The following is a 14,290-nucleotide window of genomic DNA, read 5'->3' as shown; positions in this document are numbered from 1 at the left end:
TCCTACCTGGATGGTCCTACCACATGGATGGTCCTACCACATGGATGGTCCTACCACATGGATGGTCCTACCACATGGATGGGTCTACCACATGGATGGTCCTACCTGGATGGTCCTACCTGGATGGTCCTACCACATGGATGGTCCTACCACATGGATGGTCCTACCACATGGATGGGCCTACCACATGGATGGTCCTACCTGGATGGTCCTACCACATGGATAGTTCTCCCACATGGATGGTCCTACCACATGGATGGTCCTACCACATGGATGGTCCTCCCACATGGATGGTCCTACCACATGGATGGTCCTACCACATGGATGGTCCTCCCACATGGATGGTCCTACCACATGGATGGTCCTACCACATGGATGGTCCTCCCACATGGATGGTCCTACCACATGGATGGTCCTACCACATGGATGGTCCTCCCACATGGATGGTCCTACCACATGGATGGTCCTCCCACATGGATGGTCCTACCACATGGATGGTCCTACCACATGGATGGTCCTACCACATGGATGGGCATTCATAACATTCCATTGCAGGCTACACCCCAGACAGATGTTCTTTTGGCAGTCTTTTTTGGTCCTGTCCAGACTAGCAGTCTTTTTTGGTCCTGTCCAGACTAGCAGTCTTTTTTTGGTCCTGTCCAGACTAGCAGTCTTTTTTGGTCCTGTCCAGACTAGCAGTCTTTTTTGGTCCTGTCCAGACTAGCAGTCTTTTTTTGGTCCTGTCCAGACTAGCAGTCTTTTTTTGGTCCTGTCCAGACTAGCAGTCTTTTTTGGTCCAGTCCAGACTAGCAGTCTTTTTTGGTCCTGTCCAGACCTGCTTTGATTTCCACTTCCACAGATGTTGGTTTTTGGTCTGGACCAGCCTTGATTTGGACCAAACATAGACATCTATGTTTAGAAAGGGGAAAGAGGGATACCTAGTCAGTTGTAAAACTGAATGCCTTGAACGGAAATGTGTCTTCCGCAGTTAACCCAACCCCTCTGGATCAGAGAGGTGCGGGAGGGAGGGGCGGGGCTGCCTTAATCGACATCCACGTCTTGCAGTACCCAGGGAACAGTGGGTTAACTGCCTTGCTCAGGGCCAGTATGACAGATTTTTACCTTGTCAGCTCGGGGATTCAATCCAGAGTGTTTCTGGTCCAATGCTCTAACCACTAGGCTACCCATCCACTCATTGTGCTAATGCTAGTTAGCGTTGGCTTACGAAACTACCTCTAACTTCCTTCGTAATGGGCACAGAGACATAAAACGTGTATCCACAAGTTCATCTGACTCTGGGGAAGTAGATAAAGGGCCTCATTGCCAAAATCCTGAAGTATCCCTTTAATATCAGCCACAGCACAATGGTCTTTGGCAGTAGGCTGTAGAGAAAATATTAGATTTCAGTCTCTGCGCAGGCAAAAATGTTGATATGCCGTGATTATTGTGTACACTATCAAAAACATTGATGTTCTGGTAGCAGCTTGGAATAAGCACTGCTGTACAAATATTGACGTAGACTAAATTATAACTGTTTGACAAAAATTTCTACTAGTATATTTGATCTCTGCGTTATGTTGTTGGCATGTTATGACATGTTACACTTTGAGTGCTGGACTGAGGTGTTTTTCCATTTTCTCCCCCACATCACTCCGGATCACCCTGAATGGAATCCGGATCAACCTGAATGGAATCCGGATCAACCTGAATGGAATCCGGATCAACCTGAATGGAATCTGGATCAACCTGAATGGAATCTGGATCAACCTGAATGGAATCTGGATCAACCTGAATGGAATCCGGATCAACCTGAATGGAATCCGGATCAACCTGAATGGAATCTGGATCAACCTGAATGGAATCTGGATCAACCTGAATGGAATCCGGATCAACCTGAATGGAATCCGGATCAACCTGAATGGAATCTGAATGTGCTGTATATGACCTGTCATGGTGAGTACAAATACATACTTCCTACAGTTACTCACAAAATGAAAACTACCTGGTTGAGGAGTCTGCCCTTGTCACCTGTCAACAAATTGTGGGATATACTGTATAGGCCTACAGTAGGCTACAACTGCACAACTGTTAGGCACAGTTGCCAAATGCCTTGGAGGCTATTACATGCATAGCTTGTAATACCTCACCACATATGTCAGTGCATGTATGACCATAGAGAGTTGAATTGGTGTAATTTGACTACAGTCAGGATGCTTGAGGGCATTCCTTTCTTTAGCGGAGGAAGTGAATAAACTCAAGAAACACAGCTGAGTTCAACAAGGATCTCTTCAGAACTGACAGTCCTGTTTGGGTTTTAACCTATTTGCCTTGTAGTTAATCTTCAGAACCCACCACAGATGCGGATTAAACACAGCAAATGTCAGTTAGCACAGCATTACAAACACTAAGCTATTAAAATGTTGCAGAAACGTCAGTATGTCGTTGGTCTGGCATGCTGTTATTGCTGTTTATAACGGCTGATACTTGCTATTTATATCATTGCGTTTTCTCTGTAGCTATATTCCCTAGGGGAAAAGTTCAGCTAATGTTAGGTAGACATGCCTCTGGTTCTCTCTCTGTCTCTCTCTCTCGCTCTCTCTGTCTCGCTCTCTCTGTCTCGCTCTCTCTGTCTCGCTCTCTGTCTCTCTCTCGCTCTCTCTGTGTCTCTCTCTCTGTCTCTCTCTCGCTCTCTCGCTCTCTCTGTCTCTCTCTCCCTCTCTCTCGCTCTCTCTGTCTCGATCTCTCTGTCTCTCTCTCGCTCTCTCTGTCTCGCTCTCTCTGTCTCTCTCTCGCTCTCTCTGTCTCTCTCTCTCTGTCTCTCTCTCGCTCTCTCTGTCTCGCTCTCTCTGTCTGTCTCTCGATCTCTCTGTCTCTCTCTCGCTCTCTCTGTCTCGCTCTCTCTGTCTCTCTCTCGCTCTCTCTGTCTCGCTCTCTCTGTCTCTCTCTCGTTCTCTCTGTCTCGCTCTCTCTGTCACTCTCTCGTTCTCTCTGTCTCTCTCTCGCTCTCTCTGTCTCTCTCTCGCTCTCTCTGTCTCTCTGTCTCTCTCTCTCTGTCTCTCTTTCGCTCTCTCTGTCTCTCTCTGTCTCTCTTTTCCTCGCTCTCTCTGTCTCGCTCTCTCTGTCTCTCTCTCTCTCCCTCTCTCTCTCCAATGTTTCCCTGTAACTTGTTCCCTACCATCTCTCTCTCTCTCTCTCTCTCTCTCTCTCTCTCTCTCTCTCTCTCTCTCTCTCTCTCTCTCTCTCTCTCTCTCTCTCTCTCTCTCTCTCTCTCTCTCTCTCTCTCTCTCTCTCTCTCTCTCTCTCTCTCTCTCTCTCTCTCTCTCTCTCTCTCTCCCTCCCTCTCTCTCGGCAATGTTTCCCTGTAACTTGTTCCCTACCATCTCTCAGTGTTTTCCTGTAGTCCTTATTGATCTGCAGGTATAAATCAGACATAGTCTTCTTTCCCAGCAGTAAGTCATAAAGCGCTCCATTACCTGAATGACTGAACAGACATTTTTAATGTAGCAAAACCTATGGGATGATTATGAATGCTCAAGTGCTGTGAAAGTCAAAGTGCCGGTTGATGTAAATATTACACTGGTATACCCTGGCTAGGCCTGTTCCAGTGTTCCTGCTCCCTGCCTTGTAGATTGGGAGAAAACAACCGCTGTTAAGGTTGTCAGGGCTTTTGTGCCTGTATTCTTTGTAATTCAACTGTGGTGCAAGGACTTCTGTACTCAAATGATTACTGTATGGTAACCTGAGCTTCTGAGTGCAAGATCGTTATACACTGATGAAATAGTTACATTTCCTTTTTAAGATTGTAACATAAAATCTCAGATTGCACTGCACTCTCCCTCTAAAAAATTATCTAATTAAAGAAAGTTAGAAGAACCAGCAAGGCTATGCACAAAGCATTCCCAAAACAACTCCCTCATCTCTCCTGTCATCTTAGCTTTCAAACACATGCGCGCACGGACTCTCTCTCTCACACACACACACACACACACACACACACACACACACACACACACACACACACACACGCACACGCACACGCACACGCACAGACACACACACACAGACACACAGACACACACTCACTCAAAAATGATGACAGTCGGCACCAGCAGCACCCAGAGAAGCAGGCCTCCACGTCTTGTTTGATATTATAAAATCTGCCACATCTCACACTAGACAAGATCAGAAGTGGATTCCATTCACAATACACTGGTCTGCTCAACGAATGATAGATCTACTAGTGACTGTTGTACACTGAAAGTCGACATCACTCACTCTGGACTCTATGCATGTTGCATTGATGAGTCCATTTAAAAAGGTGAATGAAACTGTAATGAATAGAGGTTAAGGGTCATATTCACAAAGGGTCTCAGAGTGCTGATATAGAATCAGTCTAGCCTTTGTGATCATATTGGATAAAATGACATGTTTAGGGGGACCTGGTCACATGCTACGTAAACAACAGGTGTAGACTAACAGTGAAATGCTTACTGATGGGCCCTTCCCAACAACTCAGAGAGACAAATAGGAAAATAATAACAAGGAATAAATACAAAATGAGTAACAATAAATTGGTTATATACACGGAGTACCAGTACCGAGTCGATGTGCAGGGGTATGAGGTAATTGAGGTAGATATGTACATATAGGTAGGGAAAAAGTTACTAGGCAACAGAATAGATAATAAACAGTAACTGCAGCGTATGTGATGAGTCAAAATAATAAGTGCAAAAAGGGTCAATGCAGATAGTCCTGGTAGCTATTTGGTTAACTATTTAACTAACTATTTAGTTGGTTCCGGACTTGGTGCATCGGTGCCACTTCCTGTGCAGTAGCAGAGAGAACAGTCTATGACTTGGTTGACTGGAGTCTGACAATTTTAAGGGGCCTTCCTCTGACACTGGCTGGTATAGAGATCCTGGATGGCAGAGACCTCTATATTATCATGGTCCATGTGTGTGAACCATGATAACTCCTTACTGGACACAGAGGAACTTGAAGTTCTCGACCCGTTTCACTACACCCCAGTCGATGTGGAAGGGGTGTGCTCGGCCCTCCTTTTCCTGTAGTCCACGATCAGCTCCTTTGTCTTGCTGACATCGTGGGAGAGGTTGTTGTCCTGGCACCACACTGCCAGGTCTCTGACCTCCTCTCCATAGGCTGTCTCATCGTCGTCGGTGATCAGGCCAACCACCGTTGTGTAGTCAGCAAACGTAATGATGGTGTTGGCGTCGTGTGTGCCATGCAGTCGTGAGTGAACAGGGAGTACAGGAGGGGACTAAGCACGCACCCCTGAGGGGCCCCCGTGTTGAGGGTCAGCGTGGCGGATGTGTTGTTGCCTACCCTCACCTGGGGGCAACCCGTCAGGAAGTCAGGACCCAGTTGCAGAGGGAGGGGTTCATGTATTACCCATTTCGGCTACTAACATGGAAAACGAAATTGCTCATCAACATACTCCCCCCCCCCCCCCCCCAGCATCAAACCAAAGAGCAACAATAATTTGACTCAGTTTTAAGTCTTATCAAATCTTTATCAAAAGTGAACATTGAACTGACATATGTGCCCAGTGGGTAGGTGCTCTCAGCTGACTCAGTGGTGGTCCTTATCATACACTGTGTGATGAGTGTTGCACATTGACTGTAACAGTAATAATGATTTGTTTGTTCATTGACCGTGTCTGCCGTCTTTGGACCTCAAAAGCTGTTCTCTTCTATTGATGTACTCGGCCACGATGAAAAGCTCATCTCCTGAGTCGATATTGTTCCTTCTGCTGTCTCTGGGCTTTTATATCAGTGACTGAAAGAATATTGTTCCAAGTCAAGCGAACAATTGGTGTCAGCAGTCTCAATGATGATGCATAACAGGGTAAGATTAAGTAGCCTGTCTTGCTCATTTTTTGGGGGGTCCTTTGATTTGTCATTCACACTGGAGGTCTGACCATGGCCGTGTCTACATATGAGGACACCAAGGTCCGAACCGCTGTACTTTTTCTCTCATTTGAAAAAATATATAACATTAAAAATATATATTTTGTACGCAATAAAGAAAATAAATGACGGGTCAACATGTACGTATTGCTCCCAGCATTGATCAATGCTCAGAACCCTTCTATTATATTGATCTGACTGAGTTCTAATAGGTCCTGCCTCTTTACAAACGAGTGGAATCATGAACAGGGGTTTGTTCATTATGTTTGCCCGCGTCCCCCGGGTTTGCCTTTTTAGCAGCACCACCCTCTCAACTGGCTAGCTCCGCCCTCTCGCCGCACAGGTCGAGAGTCTGAGATGTGAAACAAACTACCCCAGCTTGCATTAAGCAACTTGAGATGGTGCTGCCAGTGTGATTGCGAGATGGTGGACAAAAGGCCGTTTTAAAACCGTCCTGTGATTCCTGCCGTGTCTACAGACATCCCCCAAACAAACAAAAACTGACTCTTGGAGAATGACTGCACAGCTGGTAAATAGTCGCTTCTAGATATGTCAGTCAGTCAGTCAGGTGGCTAGCTGCTGGCAGATACTTCTATTGCAGTAATGTTGATGGGCTCTGGCTAGTATTACTTACGGTATTCATACCCCTGGGTCAATATTTTGTAGAAGCACCTTTGGTGGTGACTATAGCTGTGAGTTGTCTTGGTTATGTCTTTATCAACTATGCACATCTGGATTTGGGGATTTTCTTCCTTGCAGATTTTCTCAAGCTTAAATTAGATGGGGAGTGGTGGGGAATAGCAATCTTCAACTCTTTCCACATATTTTCATTGGGATTCAGGTCTGGGCTTTGGCTGGGCCACTCAAGGACTTTCATATTCTTATTCTGAAGCCATTCCAGCATTTCTTTGGCTGTATGTTTGGGGTCATTGTCCTGCAGGAATGTAAATCTTTTCCCCCAGTCTGAGGTCGTTTGCACTCTGAAGCAGGTTCTCATCAAGGATTTGCCTGTATTTGTCTCCATTCGTTGTTCCCTCTATTGTTACCAGTCTCCCAGTCCCTGCCGCTGAAAAGCATCCTCATAGTATGATGCTGCCACCACCATGGTGTTAAACGGGTGATGAGCTGTGCCTGGTTTTCTCCAGACATAGCGCTTTGCATTCAGACCAAAGAGTTAAATGTTTGTCTTATCAGACCACAGAGTCTTTCACGTGCCTTTTTGCAAACTCCAGGTGTGCTGTCATGTGCCTTTTTCTCAGGAGTGGTTTCGTCTGGCCACACTCCCGTAAAGCCCAGATTGGTGAATTGCTATAGAAACTGTTGTCCTTCTGGCAGGTTTTCCCATTTTAGCCAAAGAACTCTGTAGTTCTGTCAGAGTGGTCATTGGGTTATTGGTCAACTCCCTGACCAAGGTCATTCTTGCCCACGTGCTCAGTTAGTCGGACGGCCAGCTCTAGGCAGTCTAGGTAGTTCCATATTTTCAGTTTCCCAATGATGCAGACCACTGTGCTCTTATAAACTTTAAACACTCTAGAAATTGTTTAATACCCTTCCCAAGATATATGCCTCGTCACATGTCTATCTTGGAGATCTACGGACAGTTCCTTGGACTTCATGGTATAGTTTCTGCTCTGACAATCACTGTCAACTGTGGGACCTTATATAGACAGGTGTGTTAAAAAAACAAAAATGTCCAAACAATGGAATTGGCCACAGGTGGACTCCAATCAAGTTGTAGTGACATCTCAAGGATGATCAAAGGACATTGGATGCACCTGCGCTACATTTGGAGTGTCATAGCAAAAGGGTGTGAATACTTAAGTAAATTAGATATTTCTGTATTTCATTTTCAATAAATGTGCTAAAATGTCTAAAAACATGTTTTCACTTTGTCATTATGGGGTATTGTGTGTAGATGAGTTAGAGATTATTATACATTTGTTTTATCCATTTTGAACAAAATGTGGAATAAATCAAGGGGTATGAATACTCTCTGAAGGCCCTGTAGCCAGCTAGAAGGATGAGGTAAGAAGCTAATGTTAAACAAAGCCTACCTCAGCGGGAGCAAGAAATACGCTACTGATATCTCATAATACTACTGAGGCTACTGAGACAGACAGTGATGTGGTGCTCAGTGGTGAAGCTGCGATGCATGTAGGAGGAAGCAGAGGAGACACAGAGAGAGAGAGGAATCAAGCAGAGAGAGAGGAGACACAGAGAGAGAGAGGAGACACAGAGAGAGAGAGGAGACACAGAGAGAGAGGATTCAAGCAGAGAGAGAGGAGACACAGAGAGAGAGAGGAGACACAGAGAGAGAGAGGAGACACAGAGAGAGAGAGGAGAAAAACAGAGAGAGGAGACACAGAGAGAGAGGGGAGACACAGAGAGAGAGAGGAGACACAGAGAGAGAGAGGAGACACAGAGAGAGAGAGGAGACACAGAGAGAGAGAGGAGACACAGAGAGAGAGAGAGGAGACACATAGAGAGAGAGGAGACACAGAGAGAGAGAGGAGACACAGAGAGAGAGAGGAGACAGAGAGAGAGAGGAGACACAGAGAGAGAGGAGACACAGAGAGAGAGGAATCAAGCAGAGAGAGAGGAGACACAGAGAGAGAGAGGAGACACAGAGAGAGAGGAGACAGAGAGAGAGGAATCAAGCAGAGAGAGAGGAGACACAGAGAGAGAGGAGACACAGAGAGAGAGGAGACACAGAGAGAGAGGAGACACAGAGAGAGAGAGGAATCAAGCAGAGAGAGAGGAATCAAGCAGAGAGAGAGGAGACACAGAGAGAGAGAGGAGACACAGAGAGAGAGAGGAATCAAGCAGAGAGAGAGGAGACACAGAGAGAGAGGAATCAAGCAGAGAGAGAGGAGACAGAGAGAGAGGAGACACAGAGAGAGAGGAGACACAGAGAGAGAGGAATCAAGCCGAGAGAGAGGTTAGTACAGTGGTTCCCAAACGTAACGTAAGAAACGTAAGAAAATAACCTACTGTATGTTTCAATATGAACATCTCCAGCCTATCTTCCCTATAGGTCGACATTACAATCCAATCAAATAACACAGTCGTGAAAATGTCCGAAGTTTTCGTTTCGTCGCTGATTTTACATTTTTACATTTAAGTCATTTAGCAGACGCTCTTATCCAGAGCGACTTACAAATTGGTGCATTCACCTTATGACATCCAGTGGAACGGCCACTTTACAATAGTGCATCTAAATCTTTTAAGGGGGGGGGGAGTGAGAAGGATTACTTTATCCTATCCTAGGTATTCCTTAAAGAGGTGGGGTTTCAGGTGTCTCCGGAAGGTGGTGATTGACTCCGCTGTCCTGGCGTCGTGAGGGAGTTTGTTCCACCATTGGGGGGCCAGAGCAGCGAACAGTTTTGACTGGGCTGAGCGGGAACTGTACTTCCTCAGTGGTAGGGAGGCGAGCAGGCCAGAGGTGGATGAACGCAGTGCCCTTGTTTGGGTGTAGGGCCTGATCAGAGCCTGGAGGTACTGAGGTGCCGTTCCCCTCACAGCTCCGTAGGCAAGCACCATGGTCTTGTAGCGGATGCGAGCTTCAACTGGAAGCCAGTGGAGAGAGCGGAGGAGCGGGGTGACGTGAGAGAACTTGGGAAGGTTGAACACCAGACGGGCTGCGGCGTTCTGGATGAGTTGTAGGGGTTTAATGGCACAGGCAGGGAGCCCAGCCAACAGCGAGTTGCAGTAATCCAGACGGGAGATGACAAGTGCCTGGATTAGGACCTGCGCCGCTTCCTGTGTGAGGCAGGGTCGTACTCTGCGGATGTTGTAGAGCATGAACCTACAGGAACGGGCCACCGCCTTGATGTTGGTTGAGAACGACAGGGTGTTGTCCAGGATCACGCCAAGTTTCTTAGCGCTCTGGGAGGAGGACACAATGGAGTTGTCAACCGTGATGGCGAGATCATGGAACGGGCAGTCCTTCCCCGGGAGGAAGAGCAGCTCCGTCTTGCCGAGGTTCAGCTTGAGGTGGTGATCCGTCATCCACACTGATATGTCTGCCAGACATGCAGAGATGCGATTCGCCACCTGGTCATCAGAAGGGGGAAAGGAGAAGATTAGTTGTGTGTCGTCTGCATAGCAATGATAGGAGAGACCATGTGAGGTTATGACAGAGCCAAGTGACTTGGTGTATAGCGAGAATAGGAGAGGGCCTAGAACAGAGCCCTGGGGGACACCAGTGGTGAGAGCACGTGGTGAGGAGACAGATTCTCGCCACGTAGCTGATGCTACGTGTCAGTGTGAATCATTTCTCCTATTTCCCCCTCCTTTTCAGGGGTACAACATCACACTTGTATAGGTAATAGGCTCTGTGTTTGTAGATGGACTGAGGTGAAGGAACCTACATCAGCCAAGGTGGTAATGGCTGCTGTCATTTTTGCTTGTTTTTTGCCGTTCTACCAATAGCAGTTCTTGAACTGTTTAGGCATTTAGTGAATGAGCTCTTGACCTCACTAAATCTCAAGCCCCTGGGTCTGACATCAGGGCTGAAGGTTTCACCAACAGCTGGGATTGCTGTGTTAAAACAGGAATCGAGCGTGAGAAACAGAAAAGTACGGGGAAGCACTAATGACATAACCCCACTGTCGATGTGTCCCTGTCTGTAGAATGATGCCTGTTGGGTAGCCTGTTGTGTATTTAGTGGTGAATGGGTAAACATTGGTATCCTTACCTGTGGACTTTTAAATTACTAGATAAACTCAAAAAGCTTTTCAGCGTCAGTACAGCTGCTTCGAGAGCTTACATAATGAATGCAAATAGGTACTCTAGATGGATGTTCGTGACAAAAACACACTTTTCTTTCAGGAGTGCCAGTCCTCGTGGACTTTACTTTTGAATTGATGTTTTATTCATACAGAAAGAGGATGGGGTAGCCTACTGTGTTGAGACACACACGTCCTCTGGAGGTTCCACTCCTCATTTGGCTGGCTGTGCTGTGATTGGCTTCCTCTCCCACTCTTCACATTGAGTCCGCTGTAAAAGTCTGATGGAGGTTTCAGACATCATTAAAGGTGGTCTGTGTTGAGGGGCTGCCAGAGCTAGAGCCCATTTGCTCAGCAAAGCAATTATAGTCTCTGTCTTATTAGATAGAGTGCTGGGAGAAATAAAAGGAAGTCTTGAGCATGGAAGAGGAGTGTTGCATCACCTCAGTCAGTGTGTGTGGGACTAAGCTTGTGTGTGTACCCGTCCCTAGAACGTGACACTGAGGTACTCCACTCCTCCTCGCCATGGACCATGTCTGCTCTGACTGACTCCACAGCAGTATCTACATGGGGGGACTCCACACGCACGCACGCACGCACGCACGCACGCACGCACGCACGCACGCACGCACGCACACACACACACACACACACACACACACACACACACACACACACACACACACACACACACACACACACACACACACACACACACACACACACACACACACACACACACACACGTACACGCGTACACACAACCACCCTCCATATCCCACTTAGATTACAGGTTACATCACTATCAGCCAGTAGCTATCATCTCTCTCTTTGTTGAATGAGGACACGTGTCTGCTTTGTGCTGGACTCGCCCCACGCTGTGAATAATTGAGGAGCTATTTAACCAGTCCTTTCCTCTGCAGTGACATTCAAGCACAAGATAGGTGAAAGTAAATTGGTGATCATCCTCCATATTCCTTTGACTTAGCCTGTGTTTTTCAGTCAACATGAAGGAGAGGAGACAAGGAGAGGAGACAAGGAGTGATGCTTTATCAGTCTAACAGTATGTAAATAGCCATGTACAGTCAGTGTAATTACAGTGTAGATATCTGTGAGCTTTGCATTTCTAATGATAGGTTAAACCCTATAGGCTTCAGGGTCTGCAGTATAGCCGAACATGCATGTTACTTAATGGGACATTGAACTCATGAATTAAGCATGGTGGTGGTGGTGGTGTGTTCGTTGAATGGAGTCCAGTCTTGTGAAGACAGGAGGAGAATTCTAACACACCAGTTCAGCTGCTGGGTCCATAAAGAGGATGGACGGGAGAAGCAGACCAGTCTGTAAGGTTGTTTTATAGCCCTGTGGCTTTCCCTTCCCTTCATCTAGTGAATCAATCTGTCGCTCCTGATATTACACTTTCTTCCCTATTGTTCATTGTTTTGTATTAGTTGTGGTTTAAATGACTGTGGGTTAGATCACGGTGCTGGTAACCAGGCCTGTGGGTTAGATCACGGTGCTGGTAACCAGGCCTGTGGGTTAGATCACGGTGCTGGTAACCAGGCCTGTGGGTTAGATCACGGTGCTGGTAACCAGGCCTGTGGGTTAGAACAGGGTGCTGGTAATGCCAGGCCTGTGGGTTAGAATAGGGTGCTGGTAATGCCAGGCCTGTGGGTTAGATCACGGTGCTGGTAACCAGGCCTGTGGGTTAAAGCATGGTGCTGGTAACCAGGCCTGTGGGTTAGATCATGGTGCTGGTAACCAGGCTTGTGGGTTAGATCATGGTGCTGGTAACCAGGCTTGTGGGTTAGATCATGGTGCTGGTTACCAGGCCTGTGGGTTAGATCATGGTGCCTTGGGTTAGAAAAGGTTGCTGGTAATGCCAGGCCTGTGTGTTAGATTAAGGTGCTGGTAACCAGGCCTGTATCTTAAAACATGGTACTCGTAACCAGGCCTGTGGGTTAGATCATGGTGCTGGTAACCAGGCCTGTGATTTAGTTCATGGTGCTGGTAACCAGGCCTGTGGCTTAGATCATGGTGCTGGTAACCAGGCCTGTGGGTTAGATCAGGGTGCTGGTAACCAGGCTTGTGGGTTAAAGCATGGTGCTGGTAACCAGGCCTGTGGGTTAGATCACGGTGCTGGTAACCAGGCCTGTGGGTTAGATCATGGTGCTGGTAACCAGGCCTGTGGGTTAGATCATGGTGCTGGTAACCAGACCTGTGGGTTAGATCATGGTGCTGGTAACCAGGCCCACGTTAGATCATGGTGCTTGTAACCAGGCCTGTGGGTTAGATCATGGTGCTGGTAACCAGGCCTGTGGTTTAGATCATGGTGCTGGTAACCAGACCCGTGGGTTAGATCATGGTGCTGGTAACCAGGCCTGTGGGTTAGATCATGGTGCTGGTAACCAGGCCTGTGGGTTAGATCATGGTGCTGGTAACCAGGCCTGTGGGTTAGATCATGGTGCTGGTAACCAGGCCTGTGGGTTAGATCATGGTGCTGTGGATAAGAAAAGGTTGCGGTAACCAGGCCTGTGGGTTAGATTAGGGTGCTGGTAATGCCAGGCCTGTAGGTTAGATTAGGGTGCTGGTAACCAGGCCTGTGACTTAAAACATGGTGCTGGTAACCATGCCTGTGGTTTAGATCATGGTGCTGGTAACCAGGCCTGTGGGTTAGTTCATGGTGCTGATAACCAGGTCTGTGGGTTAGATCATGGTGCTGGTGACCAGGCCGGTGGGTTAGATCAGGGTGCTGGTAACCAGGCCCACGTTAGATCATGGTGCTTGTAACCAGGCCTGTGGGTTAAAGCATGGTGCTGGTAACCAGGCCTGTGGGTTAAAGCATGGTGCTGGTAATGCCTGGCCTGTGAGTTAGATCATGTTGCTGGTAACCAGGCATGTGGGTTAGATTAGGGTGCTGGTAATGCCATGCCTGTCGGTTAGATTATGGTGCTGGTAACCAGGCCTGTGGGTTAGATCATGGTGCTGGTAACCAGGCCTGTGGGTTATATCATGGTGCTGGTAACCAGACCTGTGGGTTAGATCATGGTGCTGGTAACCAGGCCCACGTTAGATCATGGTGCTTGTAACCAGGCCTGTGACTTAAAGCATGGTGCTGGTAACCAGGTCCACGTTAGATCATGGTGCTGGTAACCAGGCCTGTGGGTTAGATCATGGTGCTGGTAACCAGGCCTGTGGGTTACATCAAGGTGCTGTGGGTTAGATCACGGTGCTGGTAATGCCATGCCTGTGGGTTAGAACATGGTGCTGGTAATGCCAGGCCTGTGGGTTAGATCATGGTGCTGGTAACCAGGCATGTGGGTTAGATTAGGGTGCTGGTAATGCCATGCCTGTGGGTTAGATTAGGGTGCTGGTAACCAGGCCTGTGACTTAAAGCATGGTGCTGGTAACCAGGCCTGTGAGTTAGATCATGGTGCTGGTAACCAGGCATGTGGGTTAGATCACGGTGCTGGTAACCAGGCATGTGGGTTAGATCATGGTGCTGGTAACCAGGCCTGTGGGTTAGATCATGGTGCTGGTAACCAGACCTGTGGGTTAGATCATGGTGCTGGTAACCAGGCCCACGTTAGATCATGGTGCTTGTAACCAGGCCTGTGGGTTAGATCATGGTGCTGG

General features: G+C 47.6%; 1 protein-coding gene across 1 annotated transcript in view; it reads left to right on the top strand.

The window, feature by feature from the left end:
* The first annotated feature begins 415 nt into the window (after positions 1-415).
* The window catches only part of LOC139583358 (protein 4.1-like), a 124,577-nt gene continuing 110,702 nt past the window's right edge, over positions 416-14,290 (top strand). The window contains exon 1 of the mRNA XM_071414334.1: positions 416-1,953. The gene's annotated coding sequence lies outside the window, so the exon portion shown is untranslated. The remainder of the gene's footprint in view (positions 1,954-14,290) is intronic.

This window comes from Salvelinus alpinus, chromosome 8 (genome assembly GCF_045679555.1).
Source record: "Salvelinus alpinus chromosome 8, SLU_Salpinus.1, whole genome shotgun sequence".
Classification (NCBI taxonomy): Eukaryota; Metazoa; Chordata; class Actinopteri; order Salmoniformes; family Salmonidae; genus Salvelinus; species Salvelinus alpinus.
The sequence above is the reverse complement of the archived record's forward strand: the minus strand, read 5'-3'. Positions and strand labels throughout refer to the sequence as shown.